General features: G+C 48.8%; 1 protein-coding gene and 1 long non-coding RNA gene across 4 annotated transcripts in view; one reads left to right on the plus strand and one right to left on the minus strand.

Moving 5' to 3' along the window:
- Window positions 1-19,603, minus strand: part of RNF216 (ring finger protein 216) — a 146,740-nt gene that overhangs the window by 67,235 nt on the left and 59,902 nt on the right. The gene's annotated exons all lie outside the window — the stretch shown is intronic.
- On the plus strand, window positions 304-7,216 carry LOC131501548 (uncharacterized). Its single transcript, XR_009256828.1, has 3 exons — window positions 304-412; window positions 5,714-5,812; window positions 5,851-7,216. It is a non-coding gene; the product is annotated as an uncharacterized LOC131501548 (long non-coding RNA).

Genomic DNA, 19,603 nt, shown 5'->3' on the forward strand with positions numbered 1-19,603 from the left:
TCGCGGTTTATGGGTTCCCGACCCGTGTCGGGCTCAGTGCTGACAGCTTAGAGCCTGCTTGGGATTCTCTCTCTCTGTGCCCCTCCCCTGCTCACGCATGTACGCACTCTCTCTCTCTCCATAAATAAATAAGCTTAAAAAAAAAAGGGCTGCTTTTGATAAAGTATGACACAGGCTCCTGAATGGTTAACAGCTAATGTTACTGTGATGACTGCTGTGCCCTTTAAAGTAAAATTTAATAGGCTCTGAACTCGAACGCTTACCGAATGAGGAAACAGAGAAAAAAGTTCAAAGAACCGAATAAAGGAAATAGCCTTTTTTCATCAAGTGGATCTAGAAAGCTGAGGCTGTCTCTGATTCTGCTGTGGCTCCGTCCCTTGTGGAAGGACGGGGGGGCAGGACGAGGGGACAGGTGAGTTCCGCCCGTGCGCCGTGTAGAGCTGCTGCCTGGGGACGCCTGCCCCTCCCGCACAGCCTGTTTCAAGCATCTGGCTGGTGTGTGCCATACGGGAAAGTGACAGGATTTACTTTCAGTTTTGAACACTGTGACTCACGCCAGCACTCTGTTCAACTGTGGCCGCATTTGTAATATTTAAGAAGAAAAGAGAAAGGCAAGTCACCTCAAGATGAGGAGGCAGGGCACCTAGAAACCTACCTTGTCTCTCAGCTCCACGGTCAAGTGACCAAGAATTCCTCACTTTCTGAAGCTACTTTCAAGAAAAATCGAAACTTTGTGTCCTTTCAAAATGGGCTTTCATGCTCTCCAACAATTGAAAAATACGATTTCAAAGTAGTTTTCCTTTTCTCCTGGGCTTTCTACAAGCCGAGGTTGCACAGTGTGAGAAATCTAGGTTCAGGACTGGGATTCCATGCCAGCACGCGAGTAAAAGAAGGCAGACGTGCAGAGTTCACGAAAGTGGCACGCCAAAGGGGCGGGTAACCCAAGTTGACAGAGTTTGAGTTTATTTATTTTTCTTTTTATTTAAAAAAAGTTTTTATTCTTGAGAGAGAGGGACAACAAGCGTGAGTGGGGGAGGATCAGAGAGAGAGAGGGAGAGGGAGATACAGAATCGGAAGCAGGCTCCAGGTTCTGAGCTGTCAGCACAGAGCCCGACGCGAGGCTCAAACTCACGAACCACGAGGTCGTGACCCGAGCCGAAGTCAGACGCTTAACCGACTGAGCCACCGAGGCGCCCCTGAGTTTATTTTCTTTTACTCACATCCTTAAAGTCCCTTTCTGCTCCCCGTTCCTCCGGAAGACACAGCTGGTGCTGCTCAGAAGCGGGGTGGATTTGGGCTGAGGTTCGCGAAGCCCACACGGCTCACAGCGTGGGAGGTGGCGCTGCAGCTGGCACTGGGCACGCCGGCCCAAGTGCCTTCCACGCTCGTCAGCAAGCACCACACAAGCCCTCCGAACGCACGGGGCTGGTGGGGGCAAGGGCCCTGACGGGCCGAGGGCAGAGTTAAGCGCAGGACCCTTCTCTGACGCCACTCCGCCCGTGGCCCCGGATGCCGGGGTGAGTGCACGTCACTTGTGTGCTCCACCAAGCTTACATCTCATGGCACAGATGTCCACACCTGAACGCACAAACTCGCCAGATGAGAGGCCCGGCCCCGGAGGGGAAGGGCTGATCCAAGCACTGGGCACACGGCACATGGCCACGAGAGGACGGAGCCGGCCCTCTGCGTTCTCCTCTGCAACCCTGCTGTGTTTCCTTTGGGCTCACGCCACCAGTGCAAAGAGCGGTTTTCAAAAGGTTGTTCGGCCAGAAAAAGAATTCTAGACGCTTTTACGTTCTAAGAGAAATGAGACCAATCCCCTTCTCTAACCCTGTGCCCCGACACGGAGAGCCTGGGGTGACCGATGTGAAGAGCATTTGTCCTCCCACCAGGAGGGTCCCTGCCAGGTCAGCCTGCGGTGGAGGCCCACCTCCACCCCCGACAACAGAGCGCAGACACCAAGCAATTTTGCCCGACAGCGGTATTTTATTGTTATGACAGTGTCTTGTGACCCACTTTACTCCCTGCTCCTTCCTTCTCGGTTATAAGCAGTAATTAGTAATGTCAGCGTTCTGGCTGGGCTGCTCCAGGCCCATTAATAATGCAAGAACAGGAACAGGACGGATGCGTAAGTGTACAACAGAGGTTTCAAGGTTAAAAGCGGTAACGGAGAGAGCTATGGCGGGGGTAGGGGTGTGGTGGTGGTGGTGGCGTGCAGGTGGTTTTGGGAGGAGAGGAGGAGAGTATGTGTGTGAGACAGACAGAGAGAGAGAGAGAGAGAGAGAGAGAGAGAGAGAGAGAGAGATGAAAGGAGTGGGAAGAGAGAGATATGGAGAGAAAGAGATTTAAATCTATTTTCTGAAACGCTCAGCTTCCCTTTAGGGCAATACGTATGGCAAAGCACAACTTCCTAGTTGTTTCCTAGTTGTCCTCGCTCAAGCTCGCCCGCTCTTCTGGAGTGGACACACGTCTCTGGCCACCTGGCAGGGAGTGCGTCGGTGCTAAGTCTCTGGCGCTGGAGAGTTACTAGTGTATGAAATTGAGGTCAGAGAAAACTATACCAGTATCTTTCAAACATATTTTCGACGTTCTAAATGACTTCTCTTAGGAAGGCAATGCCTGCTTGTTCAGCAGAACTGGTACCTTCCCACTTACTGCTTTTAAAGGAAAGTCAAGACAAGTGATGCAGAACAGGCCCTGGGTTTGGCAGCCAGCACCGCCCCCCCCCCCCCGCCCCCCCGGAAGACAAGACTGCGTTGTTACAACTGCTCCCGCATCTCTGCAGATCCCCATCACAGGGGTTGCAAGGGGAGGATTTCAAAAGGTACAATATCGCACATTCCTGCAGAGGTTCGTAGAAGAACTGAATGACTGCACACAGCCTGCAAATCAGGCCTGGAAAAGGATTAGAACAGCTATTTGAGAAACACTTGCTTGGTAGATGGGGGAGGGACTACAAAGCAAGGCTGATCCCCATCTTGAGCTGTTCCTATCTTCAATGTCTTTTAAGCAGAGAAGGATTTGCTACTAAACCTTTCATTTGTCCCTCACATACCAAAAGTGAGCACTTTTCTGTACTAGGAGAGTAACAACTTTATCTGCTAATTTCACAACCAAGGGCAGAAATTTTTAAAACTGGTCGTCGTAATGCTTAGGTGAATCAGAACCCATTCTTACTTGTGAGTCAGAAATAGTCTCTATGGGAAAAGGAAGCAGCTGGAAACAGTCTTGAATCATAACTACTGAAAGCTGTATTTATCCCCACGGGGCTGACTTCAGGGCCAAGGCTTCCTCACTGGCTGTGTACTGTCCAGGAGCCCCTGAGCACGTGCCGTGGACGGGGCTCCTGCACAAAAGCCCGTGAGAAGAAGAAAGGCAGAGCACCTGAGTTCCAGCGCTTTCCACTTGCCATGAAACCCCACCCCCTCACCTAAAACCTAAGGCCACACACTCTTCTTTGAGGGAGGTGAAGTCAGCCCCTGCAACGATCTAGGAGAAATGGCTATGGGCTTGAAAACACACAAGCACAGTTTACAAATCACATTTCTACCTTTCCCTGCAAGTTCCCTTAAAGCCAACAAAACAAAATAAAAATCCTTTTGCTTTAAAAGTTCAGGTGACTGGGTTGATGAAAATGGGTGCGTTATTTTTTTTTAATTTTTAAAAATGTTTTTATTCATTTTTGAGACAGAGAGAGACAGAGCATGAGCAGGGGTGGGGCAGAGAGAGAGGGAGACACAGAATCCGAAGCAGGCTCCAGGCTCTGAGCTGTCAGCACAGAGCCCGACGCGGGGCTCGAACTCACGGACCGTGAGATGATGACCTGAGCTGAAGTCGGCCGCCTAACCGACTGAGCCACCCAGACGATGGCTATTTTTTAATTGAGAAAGCAAGACACGCATAACTCCCCAACCCCTTGCGCCTTCGTGTGCCTCCCCCGACACAACTCCTGGGGCCAGTTTAAGAAACTGCCCATCCTCCCAGTTCTCCTGTACGTGTCCACACATATCTCCTGAGACCCGAATATAAACGTACCATTCCCACCTGCCACTCTACACCTGGCTCTCTTCACTTAATACATCTCGGGGGCAGCTCAGCGGTGGCACCACCACACCCATGTCATCCTTCTAAATCTTACTGCGCATGCCAGGAGTTGACTGACGGGAGCTCACGGGCCAAATGTGGCCTGCCGCCCATTTTTCTAAACACCATGTTACTGGATCACAGCCACGTTCACTGTTCACATATCATCCAGGGTGACTCGCGAGGTACGAAGGCAGAACCGAGTAGCTGCGACAGAGACTATGCGGTCGGAAAAGCCTCAACTGCTGGCTGTCTTGCCCTTCGTGGAAAACGTCTGCCATCCCCCGGTGTAGCGCTGTATGGATGCGCCAAAATGTACTTGACTTGTTTCCTGCTGGTGAACACGGTCATGGAAAATTCCTTACTCCTTAGAATTCCTCTTATTCCTTAAGAATAAAATTACAACTCTGCAAATGCTGAGGGGCGTGAAGAAGGATGAGGAAGGGAAGAGCAGGAGCTAGCTGGGAAGAGGCCAGCCTGAAGGCGCAGGCTTCAAGAGGGAACCTCAGGGTGAGCTACAACCTCCCGAAGTGTCACTTCCTCTTTTTAGAGGAAACAAGAGGCGAACTGTGGGTCTTTTGATAAGAGGAAATCCCCCTCTGCTGTATCAAAGCTACTCCCTGTGTTTGTGTTTTTCTAAGTCTGGCAAGGCTGCCCGAAGCACACTGTGACCAAATTAGGAAGCGAGCAGGCTGATGTCTCTAAGCCGGTCACCGCACAGCCAGGACGCCCGAGCATGTGTAGACAGTGATGGATGGGGAGGGAGAGGCTCCATCCAAGAAGGAAATGCTATTTGCTTGAGCAATTAGCCTTATAAAAGTTACACTTAGTAAGAATTAGTAAGTGTTCTGTAAGACGAATTTCACTTGCTACTGCTGACAAAAAAAACAAAGGCTTCAAAGGTTTCGACAAGGAAAGATTGTGGGAGACAGAGAGTGGAGACAAATTTTGAGGGGCATTATCCTGTTTATTTCGAGGGCAGTGAAGATCTTGAGAAGTACCAGGGGAAAATATACCAACTAGCTCTTTATTTATTTATTTATTTTCAACGTTTTTAATTTATTTTTGGGACAGAGAGAGACAGAGCATGAACGGGGGAGGGGCAGAGAGAGAGGGAGACACAGAATCGGAAACAGGCTCCAGGCTCCGAGCCGTCAGCCCAGAGCCTGACGCGGGGCTCGAACTCACGGACCGCGAGATCGTGACCTGGCTGAAGTCGGACGCTTAACCGACTGCGCCACCCAGGCGCCCCCCAACTAGCTCTTTAAAAGATTCAGAAGTTTTACACTATTGAGAAAAAGAAAAAAGAATTCAGGCAGGTTGTGCTAAAAAAGAATTGTGTAAACGCTCCATTTTACCACTACTGCCTCCCCAACTGCTTCATTTGCTGGAACAGTAAGGTTTAAACTCATCTTACAGTTTCCAACAAGGTCTAGGAATGTGTGACACTGAATCATTCATACTGAGCTCCTTTCTGCCATCTCTACTTGGTGATATTCTCTTCCAGGAATGACTTCTGAGTTAACTTCTGATTCTGAGCCAACAAGCTGACAATCTATTCTGACCACCAGTACTATCGGGGTAATAAAGTTTAAACTTGAAAACCCTTGCTTTCCTCCCAAATTTCCAGATCAGCAAGATTCTTGGACATGGTTTTTATTCCCTGAAGAATGTGCTTGGGTCAGTTCCAGCATTCGCTCTGAAATCAGATGTGCAGTTAAGAGTTAAGGTAAGTTTTAAATGACACATCTCAGTTCCTCTTTACAGGAAAACCTTCAAGGGAGCCAGGCCAAAAGATGTGGGCACTGTTTTTGGCTCAATCGGAGAACCTGTCCTCTTCAGCTAGAGAAGGCGGAGGCCCAGGGCAGAGGTCTGTGCGGGCGGTGTGCTGGGGTGTGGGGCTCCCGCTGAAACAGCATGCTGTGTGCTGCCGCTAATGTGTGCTGAGCTGGCATTCTGGTTCCTTCACCAGGCTGCACGGGGCAGGAATTTCGCAGCCCCACTCTCATGTTGTCGAAATAGCTAAACGTTTGCTTCCTACCTATTCCTATACTGATTTCCGAACAACATTTCCTTACAATCACCTCAAGGGCCCATGGATTTTACAGGTAACAAGGCTACAAATAGGTACTTTCCGAAAGACCCTGGCTGACTCACACGCAGACCCGCCAGTTGAGAACTGTACTTTTATTAGTCCGGGTTTCTGTGGCCCATCATTAACGGAGGCGATTGGTATACTAACAGACCACTGAGGACACGTACAGATTTGACCTATCCTGGAATCTCTGCAGAGTCCACATGTAACTGAAAGACATAAGCTGGAGGTCTTCCTCAAGCTACACGAACCTGGCACTCAGTCTCTTCCCTGCACCTGCACAATGAAGGTGCCGGGGCCATATGATCTCCCAGGTACCCCTTGCAGATCCAACGCCCGCAATCACAGATTCGGGAAACCAGAGGCCAGGATCACAGAGCCGTGCGGGCAGGCCCAGTGCAGCTCCTCCGAACAGGGTCTGAACTACACATTCACATGTCCTGCTCGGCCAGTGCCGAGGATACCCACACCTGTCCTGACCTCACGCTGCCCATCAGATGGCACGCCACGCCCTGCTCTCGGACACCCCCCGCCCCGCAGCCGGGCCTAAGCCAGAGGTGTGCTCTTTCCAAGGCTGTCTTCTGCTTTTTCACTGCAGTGCAGAAGGCACCGCGGCTCTACACAAGCTTCGTTGTCCTTTTATGGTAGAAAAATGAATTGCTTGCCCAGCAGTGGAGCTGAGAGAGATGACAGAACGGAAAGTTGTCATTTGTTGTGGTTCTGGCAGCAACAGAAGAGAGCGTTCTCCCCTCAGCCACCCTGGGATGGACAGTGCACGCCAGGCATTCAGCGAGGGAAAAGCAAACCCAGCCAAACTGCTCCCAGAGGCATTCCTCCCTTGCCTGGCCTGTGAACGGATGTGTTTATTTATGAAGAGTGTCAAGATTTATTTTGGGGGAAATGCACTTTTTACAAAACAAGGTATAAAAAGGCCGTTTTGTGTTCTGCTAGAAGCTCTTAACAAAGGTACCCCAGAAAACACGGTTCCAATCAGATTGCATCCAAGGAACGGGCTTCATTTCCTTGCAGGATGAGGCTATGGGATGGGAGCTGGGCGGGGAGGTGACCTCGCTCAGAACGGGGGGGGGGCCGCAGCTGTTGCTGAAGGAAGCCCAGCTCAGCCCACTGCCTGTCTGTCTCTGGCTCAGCTCGGAGGGATGGGGGAGTAGCCACCAACTCCAGATAAATACATTCCTGGGAAAAACACACCAATATCCAAGTCCCTGGGGTAATAAACAGCAGTTGGTACCACAGGGCCTTAAATTGTTTGCATTTCTGTCAGGAGGCCCACAGAAAAAAAGCAGGCCTCCCAGCATCTGGGAAAACATGTTGCAAAAGGAGAATTAGGCAATTCTCTGTATGCACATTGGAGTTAGGGAAATTAAGCTTATCTGAGTGAGAGAAATTAAGCTTATCCAACATGCTTTCAGCTGGAAAACAAGCCATTTTAAATGGGTGGGGAAAAAACTTTGTGATGGTTACATGGTTTCTTCCATATTTAAAGCACCCAAGGACTAAAAAATCACGCTGGCCACAGAGTGGTAGCTAAGTAGCAGCCACTAAAAGAGGGGCCAAACGTCTGGTTTTCCTACACCCAGCAATGCAGACCCTTCCACGCAGCAGGGGGTGTGCTCCAGAGACAGCCAGCCTCTGGACATGTGCGCCCAGGATGTGTCCACCTGGCCTGTGAACGGATGTGTTTATTTATGAAGAATGTCAAGATTTATTTCCTTGCACTGTCTCTGCCTCTATCATCGCTCGTGACCACTGCTGCCTTTACCTTCTGGCCTGCCCGCCCTGGTCAGCCCTCGGAAGACTAGCGTTTCTTCAGGCTAATCCACTCCCACCGAGGTCTTCTGGAGAAGGGTCAAAGATTGCTAGTGAACACCCACAACAGTGCACTAATGGGCTTTGGGACTGGATGGTTTGTTAACCAAGGACAAAGGAGCACCGTGCATTCCCAGGTCGCGGGTCACTAGGTCACCAGAAGTGACCAGATATTCCAGCCCCCCTAACGCTGTGTATCTAGTCTCTCTCCCCATCATGCCCTCTTTCATGGCTCTCCAAGGCCCGCGCTCCCACCAGAACTCTGATCACACCATCCCAGCATTAGGCTCGCAACGGCTCCCTGGGGTGTCTGCAACCAGATTCAGGCCTCTGCTCTGCAAACCCCTTTCTATCTAAGGTCCACTCCTCCTCCCAGTGTGTACTCTTCCTGCTCTGTCACACCCGTCTAACGGCTGACCCTTGTTCAGCTCTGCTTGCATCACTCCCTGGCCAGGAATACTGGTCTACCTGTACCCATCGGGTCCCGTTAGGACTCAGGCCAAGACCCAGCTCTTCCATGAAGTGTTTCCAGACTGTGCCCAATTAAAGTCCCCCCCCGCCCCGCCCCCCATCCCCAGATCCCTCCAGCAGCCCCTGTCACCATCTCACTATTTAGCCGTCTGCATAAGGAGTCGGCTTCTCTGACCCCGATCTCAGAGTACGGTTGTGGCTGCCCCTTTTGTATTTCTTCAGGCATGGCAATACTCAGTCAAAATGTGCTGAATGAACGACCAAATTCCAATCAAAGCCAACCGGCCTGTCTTGGCACAAGCCTATGCCGACGGAGCAGTGAAGCAGTGTGTTCAAAGAGGGAAGAAACGTGAGACAGAAGGGGAAAGACCTTCATCAGCTTCTTCTACAGGAAGACAGCAAGGCAAAGGGTTTTAAGAAAGAGAGAATCCGAAGGAAGAACTCAGGGGAGAGAGAAGAGCTGTAGGGCAGAAAGGGCCACGGTGACAAAGGGCTCGGGGGCACGGGGCTTGCCTGGACAGAAGACCCACCTTGGGAGAGCTAAGTGGAGGTCAGAGTGGGCACTGGCCTCAGAAGGGAGGAGGAGGCCTTTACAGGAGGAAAGAGCCTGGGAGCTAAGAGGATTGTGACAACAGGAGACGTTTTAAGCAGCAAAATCTCGAAGAGGGGACAGGAAGGGAAAAGGACAAGCAGGAGTCAAAGACAAGAGAAGAAAAAATTGTGACCTATCTCACCCTCTTTGGGCTAGAATCTGGATCAGCTTCTCAGGTACAGGGAGCTTTTGAAATTTAAAATACTTTTCATATGAATTTCTGATGGAAAATAAAACTGAAAAGTGCTTTTATGAGGCTACAGGGATTTGATCTGAGAAACTCTTAGCCTGTTTCTCTTTGAAAACCAAATGCCAACACCAGTTTCAAAACCCTCAGTATTCTAGAAACCAGGGACTTTGGACTGGAAGGACACTCGAAAGGTCATCTGGTCTCTTTTCTGGCCTTGAAGCTGCACCACTTGCTGGAAGGCATTCCAGAGAAGGGAGTCTGTCCAGAACTGTCCAGCAGCCTCTGGCAGGGCCTCAGCATAGGGCTCCAGGCTCCTGGAACAGTCTCCCTGGTTACAATATGGTCTAGTGACCCATCGTGGGATTCCTTCTGGGTACCTCAGGTCTTTTTTCTCAGGGAGGCTGGAAAACACCAGGTCACTACCACTCCTACGGAAGAATCTTGTACAAATAGAGACCCTCTCCCCTGCTCTTCCCTCCTCCTTCCAGGAGGAGGGGCCCTTTCACACCTTCCCACAAAAAGCTTTTGACAGTTTCCTACACATCTTCCTAATCTCTTAAAAAAGTGACAATGCCACAGAACTGGACATCCGATTAAGGGTCTTTCCAGTTCCCAAGACTGAGAGGCCCTCAAAGGAACAAAGTAGGTAAGAGCACAGATACAGAAAAGTCAAGTGAAATCAGACTTTTAAAACGCAGTATTTTTAAAATTAACTTTGTTATGAAAAAATTTAAATATACAAAAAAGTAGGCAATAAACATGAGTGATGGATCCCCACATGCCCATCACTCAGGTTTCATAATCATCAGCTCAGGGCCAATCAGCTTTCTGTATCCCATCTACTCTCCCGTCCTCTCTCACCCAGTGTAATTTTAAGGTAAACCCCAGACGACATATTCTTTCATTTGTAAGCATTTCAGTTTGTATCACCAAAAGATAAGGAAGGAGAGTTAAAACTGGCCAACCATACCCAAATCACACCTAAAACCACAGAACAGCCTTGGATTTGACTCCTGATGTTGTCACTTGCTAGCTGTGACTCTGGAGAGACGAGCAGCAGAAAATCCCTGAGAGGCTGTCGGCAGGAGCTCTGCTGGCAGGCTGCTCGGCATCTGCCTGTCGAACTAGGGAGCCGACCCCCATCTCAAAGGGCCCTGAGCACCTGCGCGAACTTTCTGGCAGAATGGCACAACAGCTTGTGGGTGTGCTTCTTCCCCAACCGCAGCCGACTGGACCGTTTCTCAGCGCTGATCCTAGTCAACAAGGTCATTCTGTGCCCATTTTCTCAAGGCGCATCAGTACGTAATGCAGATACAGAGCACACAAGCTGCCCTTCAGTTTCATGGGCTGACAGGGCTGGCTCTTTAGCCTGTGACAGTGGAGACGAAGGGCAGTGGGTTCTGGGTCTGGGCGGTTCATCCCACGTAGAACGGTAAACTGGCCCACAGACAGGCACGGGTTTCTAAACATGGTCTGGGAGAAAGCCATGCGGCCTCTGGGGACTAGAGAGGTGACAGAGGCCCTCCTCATTCTCTGTATGTTTGTCTCAAAGTCAGGGAGGACACCGAAGAGTAAAACACCATGCTCAATGCTTAGTTACTCCACAGCGACAGGAAAATGACCTTGAGTCCAGCGGCACACATGAGAAATCCCACCCTGCGACGGCTCCGCTCCGTGCTTTAAGCCTTCCTCTTTGCTCCTGCCTCCCGTGCCCCCACGCCTCCTCCCTGACACAGACACCCACGGGGAGATGGGGTGTTTTCACGCTTGTGTTGTCACCATAGCAACCATTTCTCTCCTACCTGCAAGGCTGGAAGCCCTCAGTGCTCTGTGCCGAGAACGCAAAGAGGGCACACGAAGGCTCTGTGCTCCACAACACACACACACAGCACACATGCACACACACGCAAACACGTGTGATGCGTGCACACACTCCTTCAAGGACACTGCAGTCAGCACCACTAAAACAAATTAAAATGCTGACACCGGGTCACACAATTAGCAATTAGACAAAAAGGCAGCAAATGACCATAAGACGACATTTTGTAGACATCAATTCTTGAGGGATTTAAAATAAATTTTTTTTTAATGTTTATTTATTTTTGAGAGAGAGACACACATACAGAGCATGAGCAGGGGATGGGTCAGAGAGAGAGAGAGAGAGAGAGAGAGAAAGAGAGAGAGAGAGAGAGAGAGAGAGACACACACACACACACACACACACACACACACACACACACAGAATCCGAAGCAAGCTCCAGGCTCCAAGCCGTCAGCACAGAGCCCGATGATGTGGGGCTTGAACCCACAAACCATGCCATGACCTGGGCTGAAGTTGGACACTTAACCGACTGAGCCACCCAGGCGCCCCATTCTTGAGGGATTTTTAACGTGAGATTTCTGAAGACTCTGAATCAAAACGCATCTCTCCTCTGATGAGGCACACGCAAAAAAGCCATTAAGTTATTTTAACAAAACATATGAAGGCACTAAACAAATAATGTGTAGTTTCCAGAAAGACAGGCACTGAAAACTTACAGTCCCCCTATGGTTTGTGAACAGGGTTAGAGACTGTGGAGAGCCTGATACGCAATGGCTCATGGTGGCCACAAAAACCGTGAGAAAGGGGTCAGAGTTTCAATTTTAGTTAAGTGCCCATACAAATCTGTTAAAAATTCAGTCTCTCTCTTTATATACTACAGACAACGCATCTTAGTAGAAACCAAGACACCAAAGAGAGACAAGGAGGCGTGTCCCTTCACTCCAAGGTCAGTGAAAGGTGAGCAGCCCCGACCTCTAGGCCTGCCTGCTGCACTGGCGGTACGTGGGGCAGTCAACACCCCAAGATCAGCACCTTCCCAGGAAGACAAAAAAACATACCCAATGAGTCACGTAGACAAACCATGGATTTTTATCTTTACTTTGTGACTAATTCTGACTTCTCCAGCAAAATGTACAATCGTTTTTCTAGGTCCATCCTACACTCATCTCTTTGAATATTATTCCCTGGGATGCCAGTTTTTTCAAATAGGGATAACACCACCACCACCACCACCACCACGAGAAACTCAAGAGGAGGGACAAACCAGTGCTGCGGACCAAGCAACTGAGACTGACAGAACAGACCCACAGGTAGCCTTCATTAGGACACAGCTCTCCCCAGGGTAGCACAGGTCCCTCTCTGAACTTGAACAATGCAGGCTCAAGCGACAGCAGTCATTTCTTCCAGAATGTATCAGGACAAAATTTAGCTTAAAAAAACCTATCCCCTTTCCACAGTGGCATGCTAGTAAGAAAAGAGTTTTCTGAGTACATGATTTGAAAAACTAGGTATGCAAGGAGTCATTTGTGGGTCCCCCACGGGACTTCACATCTACCCATTTCAGGGGAATCCCACCCTCTGGTGGTGGCGGACATTTTACAAACCTGGGAGAAGCTCCTCCTTTCTAGGAACTCCTCACCTGCACACACTCACTGCTGGCATCAGTCTCCCCCTTCCTTGTGCGGCAGCTGTTGTTTCCTGACCTAAGAAGTGCCAGACTCTGGAGCGAGCGCTTCACCTGCATCACGCCGTTTACTCCTGGGCCCCTGCTTTAGGACACATGGCCGTTCTCGTTTCACAGATTAAAGAACCATGGCTCGCGGAGGGGACGTATTTACCCTAAGTCACAAAGTCAAGAAGTGGGAGAGTTGGAATGAAAGCATGAGCCGATTTCACATCAAAATCCCTGGTCTTAACCACTGCGCCAGACTGTCTCCTGAGCCGCAGTGCAGGCGACAGCCACGGGCACCTCCGGGTCTACGGCCTCACCACACCCAGCACAGTGCTGGGTCCAGAGCAGCACATCAACGAATGCCTCTCGTATAACTGTTTCCAAAAGAATCTCAAAACAGAGAGCTTAGTAATAAAGCCCAGCAAAAGCGCCTGTTCCAAGCTATGCTGACAGAGGAGGAACACAAAGCCTGGGAACAAGAAGCTGTGTGACTGGCCTCCTGGAAAATGGCAACATTTTAACCATCTAGAGCAGTTTCAATGGGCGAGAAAAGAAGCACTGGAATGTTCTCTGGGAGCAAGACATAGTAATGCCCATGCCCACCTCCCGCAGGTCAAGGAGACAGGCAAATACCAAGTCCACATGGACACTTCGGCCTGTCTGGACCGCTGGGCTCTGAAATGCACTCCACTACCTGGGGGAGGGGCTGCAGTCAAGCCTTGCACTTCAGGGGAGGAGTGCGAGGGCCGCGCCAGCCCTCCCGAGGGGCAGCCATGGCAGCGCTGCCCGTGCCCACTTACCAGCCTCCTCTAAGGCCAAGGGGGAGAGGCTGCTGTTTTCACCATTCGGTGCCCATGATCAAGGGATAAAAAGGATGAACTGTAGGAGTAAAAACTACTCCTGTGGGGCTTAGGGGAAACAAAAACAAATGTTTTATTCATACTGGCCTTTTCGTTTAGCCCATGTGTATGTAAATATACGTGTACATATCATTACCTTTCCTCCTCTCAGATAGAAATCTACCTCCCTTTCAAGTTAAGTGCTGCAAACAACAGCAGATACGGCATTTACAGGACTTTTACTGGGAAGGCAGGGGAGGAAAGAGGTAAGCAATATTTACCTTCTGTGTTTTTATTCTTCTCAGGAACACACAAACACGCACGCACACCCACTGAAAGAACCAAACTCTCTAATCGTTGTTAGATGTGTTAAGATGTCAAATAATGAAGTGTAATCATCAACCAAAATTTTTCAAGGATCAAGCAGCCTAAGACGAACAGATTCACTATGCTGTTTGCTATGAGGAACTTTAAAAAGTGGAAAATGACAAAAATATTAAGTTCAACATAGAATTAAATCCTGAAACCTCACTGCCATGATGCCAGCTCTGCTCCGTGCTTGACGGGAGGGCGGCTGACACGGATGCCGCCTGGGATCCCCTCTGGGACCGTGTCTGAGGTGGGGGGGCCTCCCTCTGGGTTCTCGCCACTGGGTGATATCGTCACCCAACTCCACACCTCCGTGGCCACTTGGTAGGGCAGCTGTGGGGAATGCCGGGAGCCCTGTGAGGCACCTACCCAGCATGCCTGCGCACCACTGCAGCCCGAGGTCTTAAGCTATTCAGCGAGAACCCTCGGAGGGAAGTGACTCACCTTGCGAGCAGGGGCAGGCCACCTCCCCCGAGAGGGAATTCCCACCCCACCCCATTCCCTGTGTGGACTCGCATCATGCAACATGGACTTCCACGCCAGTGAATGAGCCCTCACTCTGGAACTTAAAAAATCCTTTTGTTACCCAAACATTCGGTTCTTGTCAACATAACTTCCTGAATAAAGATCCTCCCTAGTAGTGGGAACAAGAGGATCAAGCTTCATTCACATCTAGATAAATGTAAATGCCTGTGCTCAGCACAGGAGTCAGCTGACTGGCCGGGGCTCGAATTATAGTGCTGCTAATAAGTGCCAACCGTCCACTGTCACAGCTGGAGCCGCCCTGGCACTGACAGCTGGGCCAGGCTCATTGACATGCTCTTCACGCAGCCATTCAGCTACTGTAGGCGGCTGCAGATGCCTGTTTTTTAGCAACAAACTGGTTCACTGCAGATGTGAATTTTGGTTGGATTTCACTGCTACAGAGTCAGTCAATAACACTGAAAGCTACAAGGGATAGGACAGGGCCTAGAAAGGGTAGAAAAAGATGTGTAGGGAAGAGAGATGAGAGACATAGGAAAAGAAAGCAAGAAAGAGACAGGGAAACAAAGACGTGACACTGGGAACAGACGAGTGTTTGCACAGCCACACTCACCCTCTTAGCCTCACTAAGGGACACCAAACCAGGTGTCCTTCACAGTTCTGTGGACTAAAGTCTCATGGCCTGATAGGTCTCCCTTCTTGAGCACTTACTTCCTGAATATTCTCAAACCTCCACCTTGTGGCCCTGGCTACCATTCTGGAAAGTTCTACTTACAAACCTCTGAATTTATGGAACAGATCTATGGTTCTGGGAAGGTACAGAAGGACTCAACAGGGAATAAATATTCCAGGAGCATCGCTTTGAAATCTCCTTTTATCTAACACTCAGCAGTCCCACACCAAACATCCAATTCATTCCTAAAAGCAGCATGCTGAAAACAAACTGATGAATCCTTTATCTGAAAACACAGAGGGCGCTAAGGGCCTGGACAAAAGCATTCCATCATATCAATGAGACAAAGACTCTCTCTCCATTTCATCAAAGATACAGGATCTCATTCTCTTCAGGGATTTTGGAGGAATGAGTCCAGGCATTCAAGCCCCCGTCTAGATAATGCATTAATATAAACGCCTCATCTCAGAATGACAAGTTCCTGGAAATCTAACTGGAGTTTAGATTACTGGCAAAGATGCCGCAATGAGGAAGCAGATGCCCTTAGTCTCATGTGGGCCAGAATCAGTTTGTGGCTCATTTCTTAAACATTAGCAACCTTCAAGGATGAACGGTTTGTTTAGCCACCTAGTTGAAAAGAAACATCATAAAGATAATTTGTGTAAGTCTAAAGGTCAAAGCGTATGTTCTAAAAACACTGACGTCTTTGAGGTTACATTCTGAATGCACATACTGATTTGCTTTGGTACTAAGCCCAAAAGAATACTGTCAATTCTGTTTAGGAGACGGTGTCTTGCTGACTGACATACTTTTGAAATGCTCCAGAGAAAACCCTTCCTCGTGGAGTATCAGTGCCACCTAGTGGTGACTCTCCATAGCGCTTAATAAGAATGGACCAGGCTGGTCCTAATGGTAAGCTCTCCTGGGCGCAGGTTCCCAAGAGACAGTTTTCACTTTATTTGCCATGGTGGGCCAACCTCTGCAGACCTCACCCCAGTGGCAGAGAGCGTGTCTCTAAGGCGAAGGCGCATGCTATCACCTGCAGGGGTGGGTCAAGTTCTGCTGAAGGACACTGTAATTGATAACGCCTGCCTTCTGATGCACTTTCTTTACTGGAAAACATTACCAAGGGACATGAAAAGATGTGCATAAATGGAAATACCTACTTTGAAGTTAGCAGGACTCACCACTTTAAAGATAATAATTTCCCCAAACTCACCTATGCATCTGAAGAGATCCTAAATCAAATGCTAGCAACATTTCCTAACTCGGTCACCTACTTCCTAAATGCCCCACCGCAGGCCTGCTGTATTCCCAGCTGCGTTCCCTGTCCCGGGGCTCCCTCCTTTCAATGCTTCTTACTCCTGACTCCCCAAATTTTCCTCTAGCTTAGCTCTCACCTCATGTTCCCGACTCTAGCACTTTGCAAGTAATTCCTGAGCACCTACCACGTGCCAGGCATTAGCAAAAACATGCACATACTCAATCTCCCCATCCTCAAAACTCCGCCTTCCCAAAACAGAATTAACCTTCTCTCCTGGAATCTCTTTCTCTTCTATTTTCAATTGTGTGTGAATAGCATCATCACCCACTTGGTGGCCTAAACCAGAGAAGTGAGTCATCTGGACTTGTCCCTACCCCCATAGTCAGAATATCTTCTTCTAATCCTATCTTGCCATTATCTTTCAAATCTGCTCCTTTTCCCCATACTCATAGTCTCCATACTCATAGTCATGATCTGTATTGGTCCGGACGTGTTAAGTCATGCCGGTGGGAATAAATTCAAACTCCGGAAGCTCAAGAGAGAGACTTATTTCCACATGTCCATCTTGGCAGAAGGAAAAGAGACAACAAACCATTAGATCTCTCTCTATTGTGTTTAAAAAAACCAAACAAGTGAAATCCTATTAACAAATCTTACAGTGTACAGTACAGTATCGCTAACTGCGTGTGCACTGTTGCATAGCAGGCCTCTAGAACATGTGCATCTTGCGTGACTGAAATTTTATACCCACCACACGGCAGCTTCCTAATCCCCGCCCCCCGCCTCTGGAGCCACCATTCTACTTTCCACTTCTGCAAGGGACTACACCTCCAGTAGGTGGAATCCTACAGTATTTGTCCTTTTGTGATGGGCTTGTCTCACTAGTATAATATTTTCAAGGTTCGCTCATGTTGTAGCATGACAGGATTTCTTTGTTTTTTGGAGAGAGAGTTCCTGTGCGCTTGAGGAGCAGAGGGAGGGAGGGAGGGAATCTTGAGAAGGCTCCACACTCAGTGGGGAGCCCGATGCAGAGCCCCACGAGGCTTGATCTCACAACTCTGAGATCATGACCTCAGCTGAAACCAAGAGCTGGATGCTCAACTGACTGAGCCACCCAGGCACCCCAGGACTTCTTTTTTCTAAAAAACCTGAGTAACATTCCATTGTATGGATAGATATCTCCTTTAGCCATTCATCCATGGATGGACATTTAGGTTGTTTCCGTATCTTGGCTACCGTGAACAATAATGCAACAAACAGGAGTACAAATATCTCTTCAAGATCCTGTTTCCAATTTTTTAGGACAAATACTCAGCAGTAGGATTCCTAGATTATATGGTAGCTTTATTTTTAATTTTGTAAAGACTTTATTAAGTAATCTCCACACATGAGGCTCAAACTTACTACCCCATGATTAAGAGTCACATGCTTCATCAACTGAGCAAGCCAGGCGCCCCTATTTTTAATTTTCTGAGGACACCCCATGCTGTTTTCCACAGGGATGTACTGTTTTACACGCCCATTAACAACGGACAATGGTTTACATTTCTGCACATCTTCATCAACACTTGTCATTTTCTTTTTCCTTTTTGTGAGAAAAGGAAACACATCCCAGTAGATGTGAAGCGATCTCACTGGGGTTTTGATTTGCATTTCCCTGATGATTAGTTATGTTGAGCACCTTTTCATACACCTGTTGGCCATCTGTATGTCTTCTTTGAAAAACTGTCTATTCGAGTCCTTTGTTCATGTTTAAAAAATTTTTTAACGTTTATTTTTGAGAGAGAGATAGAGACAAAGCAGGAGTGGGGGAAGGAGAGAGAGAGAGAGAGAGAGGGAGACACAGAATCCAAAGCAGACTCCAGGCTCTGAGCTGTCAGCACAGAGCCTGAAGCGGGGCTCGAACTTACAAACCACGAGATCATGACCTGAGCTGAAGTTGGGCCCTTAGCCGACTGAGCCACCGAGGCGCCCCCTGGCCATTATTTTTTCAAATAAGCTTTCTGTCTTTTTCTCCCTTCTCCTTCTGAAACTCTTATAAGATATACACTGTTTCACTTGATGGTGTCCCTCGCATTTGTCTCTTAAGCTTTCCTTGTTCACTTTTTTTTCTTTTTGCTCTTCTAAGTAATTTCAAATGACTTGTCTTTGAGTTCACTAATTCTTTCTTCTGTTTAGTCAAATTGGATACTGAATCCCTGTAGTGAAATTGTCCGTCAGTTACTATACTCTTCAGCTCCAAATTTTGTTGGGATTCTTCTCTATATTTTCTCTTTGTTGATACTCTCATTTTGTTCACATACCATTTTCCTGAGCTTGTTTAACAGCTTTATGATTATTTTGAATTCTTTGTCATGTAATTCTCATACCTCCCTTTCTACAGGGTCCTTTCTGGAGGATCTACTTTGTCCCTCTGGTTGGACCATGTTTTTCTTGTGCCTTGTTACTCTGTGGTAGGATCTACACATTTTAAGCAACACTCACCTCTCCCAGTCTTTACACATTGGCTTTGTGCAGGGAAAGACCTTCACCAATCAGCCTAGCTAGAGATTCTGGGAGCTGTTACTGCGGATATGTCTTCTCTGGAATTAAGCGTGAATTCCCAATTTGAGAGGTTTCGCAGTTTCCTTATTCATGAGCCTGCAATTTCTTTCTCCCTCTGGTGTCTGTCTATGGTACTGCAGGTTCTCTGGAGCTGGTGTAAACTGTCCAGCTCCTTCTCGTTCTCCACGGCTCCTGGGCATCTAGAGTACGGTGGGTCTCATCAATGCTGAGCTCGGCAAGAAAGAAACTAGTCACTTAAAAAACCTCCTTCCCCAAGAAGCTAGAAGCTGGGTACATGCTCCACTCTTCCTTTCCCTGAGGGAGAAGCTGCCAAGCTGTTATCAGCCTCTGCCTCCATCTGTGTGAACTGTGGGTCCTCTCGGGTGGTACCCAGCCTCTTGGCTCTCCTGTGTTCTCAGAGGCATCCAGGCATCTAGAGCATGCAGGATCCCGTCAGTGCTCTGAGTCCGGCGAGACAACAACCAGTCCTGTAGACAGTACTCCCCAAAGCCGGAAGACTGGACACACGTTCCAACTCTTTCCCTCTTCCCGCGGAGAAGCCAGAAGTTGGGAGTTTTTCTCTAGTTCTTTCCACACTAAGTTGAGGGGAAGGGCAAAGGTACAGGAGCATATGCTAGTTTAAAATACTGCCTCTGGGGGCGCCTGGGTGGTTTATCCG

Source organism: Neofelis nebulosa, chromosome 18 (genome assembly GCF_028018385.1).
Source record: "Neofelis nebulosa isolate mNeoNeb1 chromosome 18, mNeoNeb1.pri, whole genome shotgun sequence".
NCBI lineage: Eukaryota > Metazoa > Chordata > Mammalia > Carnivora > Felidae > Neofelis > Neofelis nebulosa.